The following is a 10,413-nucleotide window of genomic DNA, read 5'->3' on the forward strand; positions in this document are numbered from 1 at the left end:
GGTGGGATACATATGAATAAAGGGTTAGAAAGGTCCAACTAGAAGATAGTTTGTATGGAGGGCTCTAGAAAGACATTTTAGAGCATTTTGTGAGGGAACTGGGCTGTTCAAATTGCCTTGGAATAAGTTGATCGGAGAAACAACACAAAGGGATGTACATAGGACAGCGTGAACTGGCCCGGAGGGAGGCGCACGTGTCTCAGCTGTCAGATTCTAGCATCAGAGGTGAGGAAGAGCTCCCCTGGAAGTCTGGAGGACAAGGGCAGAGGGCAGAAGGGAGGAGAAGGGAAATTGGTAGGCGGCTCTGCAGGCTGTAATGACTGCAGCCGGACCGTGAATCATCATGAATGGTGTCAGCGCCAGCCTTGCACCTGAATTCTCTGAGCTGTATGGGAGCTCCAGAGGCAAACTGGCATAGAGCAATCTCACTGAACAAGAGGGAGGGCCGTTGCCAGATGAGGAACATCCCTTATGATTGGTTATTTTTTTCAGCATGTTGTCCTTATATGGCCACCAGGTGACCACTGTCAGTCACTTGGGGCCGCTTCTGCTACATTCAACTGTCAAGTCAAAGGACCTGAACACGCTGACAACAGAATTGGCCACTGGGACTTTCAACTACGTCAGGTTGCCCGGCCTGTGATTTATTTGAAAAAGAATCATAAACGGACCATGAGTCATTTTCAGCAACCACAGCTTCAGAGACAAACAGTAAATTCTGAGAAACCAATTTCCACTGTGGGCAGAGCCCGGTTCCTAGTGTCTGATCGGCTGGCAAGCATCAGACTAGAGAAAGCAGATGAGACAGCAGCAGGTGCAGCCAGGCCACAGCTGGTCAGAGGCCTGCAGACCCTAGGGGAGGAGAGGGGGGCAGCCTGGGCCCCGCCCTGTCAGTGCAGAGGAATCAAGACAGACTCCACACTTGCGTTCCAGAAAATCAGGCAGAATCAAGGAAAAGATTGCTAGACCACATGAGTGGCTGGCGCTACAGTAAAAAGGCTATTTATTTTGATCAACAGACAAAAGAGAGTCTCCAGTCAGTTCCTCATCAATTTGCCCCTGCCTTCCATTACTGAGTCTTTTTCCTCTAGTCTCTTAAGAAGAGGAAAACACTAGCTTTGGCTTACTGTTGTCCATCTTCCTGGGTCCATACCCTTGGTCTTTTCTCATTATGGTGGTCAGCACTTCCTAGGCCCTGGACACATAATAAGGTCATATCTGACCACCCCTGTCCCCAGAAATCTCACTGACTATATCCTGTTATTATTGTTATACAAAAGGGGACCCTACAGCACAAAGAGGTGAAGTCAACCATCCACATTACCCGTCTACTGCAGGCGAGAAGCAAATGTGGAAGCCGCATGTTCGGCCTCTGCCTGTGCTGCCTTCTAGGCAGAAGTAAAACTCGATCCTAAAAGCAATACAGGCTCCTTAAATGAAATTTGGAAAATAAAAGCAAGGCATCAAAAAAAATTAAAAGCACCCATAATCCCATTTCAGTTTTAGGGAATGTCTTTAAGGTATGGTGGTTTGAATTAGAAGGGCCACCATAGGTATATATATTTGAATAATTGGTCCTCAGTTGGTGGAACTGTTTGTGAGGGATTAAGGAGGTGTGGTCATACGGGAAAAGGTAAGTCATCCAGGCAGTTAGCTTTCAAAGGAGTCACACTCTTCTGTGTGTGTGTGTGTGTGTGTGTGTGTGTGTGTGTGTGTGTGTACATGTGTGCTTACACATACCCCGTGTGGTTGTGGATGACAACATGAGCTTTCAGCTCTCATCTTTTGTTCCATCACTATCAAGGACTCTAACCCTCAAAACCATAAACCAAATCAAACACTTTCTTTTTATAAGCTGCCTTGGTCATGGTGCTTTATCACAGCAACGAAAATGTAACTAAGAGATAAAGTAAATTATTTTTAACCTGTGCTCTCTAAGGTATACACTGCCTTCTCAGATACTGTCCTTCACTGCTTACACAAATACAGTGGAGGCATATTCCTGCCTATACACAAATAGGACAACACATTGTAAAACATGACTATTTTTACTTCTCTTTTTATTGTTTAATTTTCAAAACTTTTAAAAGTGGTTGTAGGTAATTAGTATCTTCTAAAGTCATAATTTACTCAGCCTTTGTCATAATAAAACATCTTATCTATATGTCTATATGTGCCCATGTTAATACCTCTGTGCCCATGTTAGTACCTCTTAAAGATGCCCAAGTAGCTCAGAGAACATGCTCATTTTCATCTTCCCTACTGAAAACGACCCAGGGTCTCCTTATCACTGTATGATGCTAATAAAAACTGGGTGTGTTGATTATGGATCTACTGCCCATAACTCATGTTCTACCAAACTCAACAGTGACATAAACAGGGTTCCTTACCTGCATTCCAAACCAGTTCTCCCTTCTCAGCTGGACACAGGTCCTCACCTATTCTAAGAAGGTGCAGCCTTGTAAAGGCCCTTCTCAGATTCACCTGTCGCATCCTTTCTCTCTCCCAGGGGCACGGCTCTCGTGAGCACCACTTCCCATTGGGTATCTCCTGTATATGGGACTCTTGTACTATTTTCTGAAAATGTGTATTTTTCGACCCTTGCATTTTCTAGAACACCACAAATCTTGGCTATGTGTTCTCATCACATAACTGCTCCCCCACTGCAGCCAGCAGATGCTGACTGCTCAGCTGGTTTTGCACCTCTGCTCCATCACTTGGGACTCTGAGGACTCTGAGGATGCTGAGTCTCCCTCATCAGCCAAGATGAGGAAATAACATTATTTTTCCCCCAAGAAGAATGACTTCCAAAATGAGCTGCAGAGAAAACATACCTTTGCTGGTTAAACTCAACTTTTTCCAAAGTAATACCTCCCCTCCATGGAAGGGCATCCCTGCAAACAGCTCACATCGTGCCCTATTGGCTAGACGCCCACTTCCTGGGCAAGGGATGGGGGCTTGCCATCATCCTCTGGTGTCACACACACCTCTGACCTCTGTCTTACCAGTACTGTCACACGCTGATGCTCTCCAGGCCTGTGGGGTAGTGGTCTGAACATGGAGCACGAGGGTACTTTGGAATCAGAAAGCATGGGGTTCCAATCTTCATTTTTACTCCTGCTGGCTTCACGATTTTAAACAAAGAGTCTTTTGACCTCTCTTGCACTTCAAATTCCTCAACTATAAAAAAAAAAAAACTATCTCAGGACTGTTGACAGCACCTGGGGTGTAGTGTCTGGCTCACAAAGACATAATAATTGTAGCTCTTCTTAATGTCACTCTACAGCCACTGTCTCAGATGAGATGTTATTGGTAATGTCATACACCGTTCCAAAGCTGCTTCAAATCTGAGAATTCTATCAAGTTTCTTTCATGAGTCTTGGGAGAGGGACTGACTCCTAAGCCTCACTAGCCTTAAAATAAACCCCTGTTGGTGTGGCTGCTGAGGAGCTGGGACACTGGTGTGTGGTGGAGGTGTTGCAACAGTTTCTTCAGAGAGGGTTACGGCCCTGGGAACAGCCTGGATCTGCAGTCTCTAAACACTGTGTGGTCCTGGGAGATCACTCTGCCAGTCTCTCCTATCCTCAGCCAAGGAAACAGACCCAGATGGTGTAGGAGGTTCTTCTATTTATGTGCTGCTTTCATTGGTTAATCAATAAAGAAACTGCTTGGCCTGGTAGGGCAGAACTTAGGTAGGTGGAGAAGACAAAACTGAATTCTGGGAGGAAGGAAGCAGAGCCAGAGAGAGCTGCCATGGAGCCGCCAGGTTCAGACATGCTGAATCTTTCCCGGTAAGCCACGACCTTGTGGTGATATACAGATTATTAGAAGTGGGTTAAATCAAAATGTGAGAGTTAGCCAATAAGAGGCTAGAGCTAATGGCCAAGCAGTGTTTTAATTAATACAGTTTCTGTGTGGTTATTTTGGGTGTAAGCTAGCCGGGCGGCAGAGACAAACAAATGGGCCCCACTCCCTGTTACACCCAGAGGATGCAGACCAGCTTGTGTGAAGGCATCTTTGAACAGAGGTGTGTTTTCCCTGAGGTTGTGCAGGATGTCTTATCACACTGAAGTCCTCATCCTAGGGGTGATAGGAAACGTGTGCGGGCTTTCGAACATTACGGTACCTGTGAGGTAGGATGACAATAGCGGTCATGGGTGACAGTCAGAGAGCAGATGTACATTCTGCACTGCCTGGGAGTCCTGCAGATATGCCTAGAGTGCTCCTTCCCAGAACCACCAGAGGACGTGGACTTCAATAAGGCTTCAACCTCATTTCCCAGCTTGGTGAACTGGGCTTGAGCACGTAGTAAGCCATGAAGACTCTCGGCTGGTAGATGGGACACATCTGCTCACAGCAGACCTCCTTGCCTGGGTTCCACTTCTGTCCTCTCCTGACTTTCAAGACAGTTGGGGCAGAAGGCAACTTTACATGATCTGGTTTATAAAAAGCTTTGATTTCCAGACCCAGTGCGGAAATCTCAAGTCCCCAAGCCTTTTGCCTTTCTGGAGAAATACAGCTCCCTAACACCATGGTCTAATAATGCTTTTGATTTTCCTCCAAGCCCTCACTCTGATGCCAGGGCTTAGAGTGGGCCCCCAAAGGAAGGACTTTGCCAGGAGAGCCTTCCAATACAAAATAATATTAATTTAGTGAGTATTGCTATGTGCTAAGAATTTTGTATATGTTTTCACAATACTGAGTGACATAAAGCAAAGTTAATATTATTATTCTTTTAAAAAAGCAGCATCTTAGATGCTAAGCCAGAACCTCTAAGTGGCAGGTGAGTCTTAGAAAGAAGTATGGCAAAGCTGTGTCCAGGGCCCACAGTGCTCCCAGAATTCCTCCAGTATCTCAACAGCTTGGGAAGAGAAAGCTGTCCTGTTTATGAGTCTGCAGCCCACAGAGGGGGAGGATTTATCTCTCATAGGTTGCCTGCCATTAACAGAGATAAATCTAGGTATTGTCATTATGGTAATGGTCTCTATGACTTAGAAGAGCTAAAAAGAAAGTCCACAAATGTCGAGACGCTTGAAGATTCTATTCACCATGAAGTCACCTTCTAGGCATTCTCGGCAAACAATAGCATCCATTCCCACTCCAGACACCATGCTCCATGGTTAATACAATCATTAGGTGACTCTACTCTGTGAGTCCCCAGAACTTGTTTCTAATTCTCGTCAGAGGCACATCAGTCACGAATAAAGCCTCCAGGAAACCCTCCTCGTGGCTCTGATTGGAAGTTTGCTCTACTGCCATTTCTTCTGCCAGTGTTCTCGGCCCTCTGCATAGTCAACAGCTGGGGCTTGGCTCTGGGCTGCTCCCTCACCCCCTCCTCTCGTGGTCAAGGCAGCATCGTCACAGCGCAGCCTTGTACCTTGCCTTCCTTAGGAAGCCCCTCAGCATCTACCAAGGGCTCACCCTTCCATCCCTTCTGCTGACCCGGATAACTGGTGAAAGCTTCAATTACGCAGACACATTTATACTCATACTGGATTAGACAGACATTATGTCATTGAACCCAGACAACAAATCTCTGGAAGGAGTATAATTATAATCTCTTCTTTATTTGGGGGGGGGGGGGGTGAATGAGGCATAGAAAGGTTAAATAATTTCTCCAGAGTCATATAGTTAGCAAGTGGAGAAACTTGCACTACTCATAACTCAACTTCCATCCCCCAGAACCCTTGGGGGTGAGTTGGGCTTCCCAGCCTCTGTTCTTCATGACTTCTACCTCATTTCCTTGCCCACCACAAGCTCCACTCATCTGACAACCTCTTCTCCTCACTGCCGATTACCTGAAGATGTTGGCTGAGTTGTCCTCACAATTCTTAGTGTCTTCAACATCCATCTAGACTTCATGAGTTGAACTCCAGGGCCCATTGGCCATTTAAACATGGTGGATCCAGAGATACGTGGGTATCCAGAGATACGTGCTCCTCCCAGAGTGCTTACTAGATCCCACCATGTGAGACCAGCGCTCTCCTCTGGTGAACTTAATTCTCCTCTTCCTCTACTGGTCATGCCAAGTTCACTCCCAGCCCAGTCATCACCAACTACAAGGGCATAAATGACAAGGTTTCCCTACCTCCCTCCCAGACTACCGCTTCCTTTCTCCCCCAGTTCTCCCCCCACCTTCCAGTTCCTGCAACTCTGGGACCACCCCAGGACTTGCAAACATGGCGCCTGGCACCTTTTCGTTCAGCCCTCTCTGCCATCTCCCTTATCTAGTTTCAGTTCCATGGACCATGGTGAGCTCCTGCCAGCACCTCCAGTGGCTTCAACCTTCATGTCCACCATCCTTTCAGCTGGCAAAATCCTGCGCCTCAGTAAAGCCGCACTCCTCTCCATGCCTCCGCCAGACCACTGAAGCGGCACAGAAGAACACAACCCCGCAGGGTAGTCTCCTTTCAAAGTCATTGTCACCTGTATCAAAGCCACCCTGAGTGCTTCCCATAGGCCTTCTGCGTCTCCCAGTTCAACATGGATCCCAGAATGGCTCATGCCTTCCTCCCTCCTCAAACCTTTACTACTTTCTTTTCAGGACCTTTCTGAGCAGGCAACCCTGCTTCCTGCATCCCTGAGAAAACAGAGTGACGAGCGTTTCCCGTCTCACCGTCACATCTTCTCATCCTTCCGCATCTGCATTTTGTATTAAGCATCCCACGATGTCTCTGGAAACACCCATCCCTACATACAGCCCGAGGGTACTGCTCTGGCATTGACCCCTTGCCTTCTCTACTGAATCCATATACAAGCATGATGCTGCTTCCCCAACTAAAACCACCAAAGCAGCAGCAGCAGCAGCAGAAGTTTCCCTGAATCTTACATATAAATTAAATGACTGTATTTGTCTTCCATTCACAGACATCTTCACACTATCCGGAATACTATGCATTTATTTCTTGGTTTATATGTGGAGACCTGCTGCCAAATCCTCAGCACCTTGGAGAGTATTGGGCTCCTGGTGGGCACTGTTTACAACCATATGGTATAAATAGCTAAGTTCTGGTTTTGAATCCTTGCAAGGTGACATTAATGTCTCCTTACCGGGGACCTTAATCAGCAAGGTGGAGGAGGGGCCATTCTCACCACCAGAGCTGAGAATCTGAAGGTTTGGGGGATTCACCTATTAAGACCAGAGCCAGAAAAACAAAAGCTATTTATTATTAGTTTACTTTTTTTTCCACCACAAACATCCTGGGGTGCAGTGATCAGGGGGAGGGCTGAGAAACCCAGGTTACAAGTCTGTGTTATCGCGAGAGATGAAAAGCACGCCTGTCCCCGATGGGGTGCAATTTAACCTGACATGCGGCTGCATCACCGGTCACAATGAGCTTCTTATAAGTCCTTTCTTTTTCACCCACTAAATTCTACCCGAAGTGCCATGTGCTCACGCCACTTGCCTGAAGCCCCCTCCCCCACCCCCGACCAAGCATACTTGTTCCCATCCATGCATCTTGGGTAAGTCTCTGTCTGCAGAGGGCTGAGACACCCTGCTCAGTTGAACAAACACTTCCATGGTACAGCCATCAACAGCTTCTGTGCTCACTGGTCTGTCGATAGAGAACTAGGCTTTGTAGCCCTGTGCTCTCAAGAAAACGCAAAAAGCTAGCCTTACATTCATTTTTTTCCTTCATTTACCTAGTCTGTCATGCCAAGACTTGCATGAGGAAAAAAAAAAAAACAACACTTTTTTTTTCCTAACCCCTGGAGTGATCCACTGACGCCTTCGAGCAGGAAAATGTGATTGCGCTGTCTCAGGCTGTCTCTCTGGTTTCACCCATCACAAAATGATTCAGCCCCCTTTGAAAAGCCAGTGACTTCCAGGGGTGGTGAATTCAGTATGAAAAATAATAATGATAAGATAACAGAGGTTATGGAAGCTATTTCGCTTTGGTGGTCAACCTTTGGGGGGCTGTGGGAAATAAAGCAAGCTGGCTAGACCTGAGGAGCTGGCGGCTCACATCCTCCCCTTCCCAGTCCGACCTCTTCCTCCCCGCTGATCCCCATCAGTAAGAGCGCACTCAAGCGCGGGCTGCCGAGCCGCTCGGAAACTTATCCAGTGTGTCCTTCCCGTCTCCAACCTCCTCGCCTGTCAGCCCTTATTGTCACCAGGCTCCTGTTCATTTGCTCGCCGCTCACACTGATCTAGATGATCAAAGAGAAAGGTCTACGGATCCTGACTCAGCCCTGCCTGGCCAGCCTAGTGACTGGTCAAGAATGTGCATGAACTATTACTAAGAGTCTCATGTATTCTTTTCTCCCAGCTCGCTTTCTCTCTCTCTCTCTCTCTCTCTCTCTCTCTCTCTCTCTCTCTCTCTCTCTCTCTCTCTCTCCTCATTTTTATTTTCAGAAAAATAAATAAATGAGTTCTGGGTTGGCTGGAGATTTCGGCAATGTAACTAACTGCGGTTCAGATGGATCCCGCTGACGCTGGGGCTGGCTCTCTAGGGAGCAGCATGAGATGCTGGTTTTCAAAACCTGAGCAGCGTGTAAATGGCAGCTAAAAAGGAAATGCAGATTGGTGCTGAGTGTTAATTGTCTCTTCCTCTCTTCTTCACACGCTTCAGAGGCCCGTGTGGTGGCAGCGAAGCAGGCCTGCCCCCTCGTGGGACAGGCTTTTTTTTTTTCTTTCAAGCTGGACTGAGAGAATAACACCTAGAGTCCAAGTCAAAACATGGAATTTTTTCCCCTTTTTTTGTTTTTTTTTTCAAGTTCTCGTCTGATGAAAGTCAGGGAGGTGGCACCGAGCTTGTAATGAAAGTAAGAGTCTGCTGAGAGTGAGCCGATGAGATGTGACACGGGAAGGGAAGCAGGATGTCTTTGTTTTGAAATGACAGGCGATAAGCTATGGGGTGCCTGGTGAGATTTTAGTCCATAACTAGGTAGCAACCTGTCAAATGCAAGCCCCTTAAATGCATCACAAGAATTCTCACTTGAGTTGATTTCAATTCTAGCTCTGTGTGTGTGTGTGTGTGTGTTCTCCTTGAACGGTGCACACGTAAACACACATACAGCAAAGTATAATTGAATGCCAAAAAGCATTGCCATGTCCTGTTAAAGGTACAGACATAATTACACAGGTACGGAAACCTCAAAATCCTCCCATCAGTTTCTATGCCTCACTGGCAGCAAGGTCGGCTCGGGAGCACAACCCAGCCTCCGAGCTGTTTATTTACATCCCTTAAGACTCTCGTTCATTCTCCCAAGATGTTAATCAAGCAGAATCTTGATTGACTGTCATTTCTCTTTATGCTTTTTGTCTAGATGAAATGGGGTGGTTTGGATTTGTACAGTTTCTCATAAGACGGGGCAAGAGGGAAGCAAATGGGAAAACTCAAAAAAAAAAAAACCCCAGAGTCTGGAATCTTATTTTTAAAAAGTCATCAATTCCCTGTGCCCACCTGAGCCACTGTTCCCTGTGCCCACTGTGCCTTCTCCCTCTTCCACACACATTTATGAGGAGACCACGGTCTCTGCTGTTGCCGCTGGAGTGCCAATTGCATTCTGTCTTGCCAGTTGGAGACGAAAACTAAATGATCACAGATGAGAACAAGCCATTGTCTGTATTCATGATCTCCTTTGTGAGGGGAGGGGAGCCGGGCCCCACCCTGTTAGTTCACTAGTATGGCCAGAAGGAATATGGCGGATATTCTCCTAAGAAGTGGCTTCCTACTGCTGTTGCCCCCACCCTCACACTCCAGTTTCTCTCGGCGTCTTTTTCTCACTGAGAGAGGGAGCACTCAGCCTCTAATGGGAAATGCTTGACCCAGATCGTGCAACAAGAACAAAATGGACTTGCTGGCGCTCTGTGTAAAAAGTACGAGTGTCTGTCTCAAGGAACTGTGCAGAAAGGCAACTGGGGAAGAAGAGGGGTGGAGTAGACCATCCCTGCTGTCCCTATCTCTGAAATGGGTTAACACTGGGGACAGAGCAGAATTACCTATTGACTCTGAGTCAAGTCATCCAGACACCCTGGGTGGTAGCTCCATCCCCAAATCTAATCCTCAGGGAGGAGGTCCACATGAAGGTCATCTTGGCAGACTCGCCATAGAGTAATGGGGACTAACAAATGAGAGTAGCCATAGGAACTTCTGAAAGAGATGCTGATGCTGAGGACTTCGGGGCCCAGTTGTCTTTCCTAACAGTGTGCAGGGGATACGCTAAGACCTACTCTCCCCGAGCTAGCACACGATGAAGCTGCTGTCTTACTCTGTGTCAACATTAACTTAATTCCAGTGTGGCTGGCTATGTGCAAGCCTCAGGCAAGGTCTCAGAACTGCTTAGTGTCACTAGCTAGCCTCTGAAAGTAGGAGGGAGCTGTTGTCACAGACCCTACCTCTGTTCAGGGACATCAGTTGTCAGAGCCATCCATGAACCTCATATGTATACTAGATCCAGGCTGACTAT

The sequence above is a fragment of the Myodes glareolus genome, chromosome 2 (assembly GCF_982192425.1).
Source record: "Myodes glareolus chromosome 2, mMyoGla1.1, whole genome shotgun sequence".
NCBI classification, from domain to species: Eukaryota; Metazoa; Chordata; class Mammalia; order Rodentia; family Cricetidae; genus Myodes; species Myodes glareolus.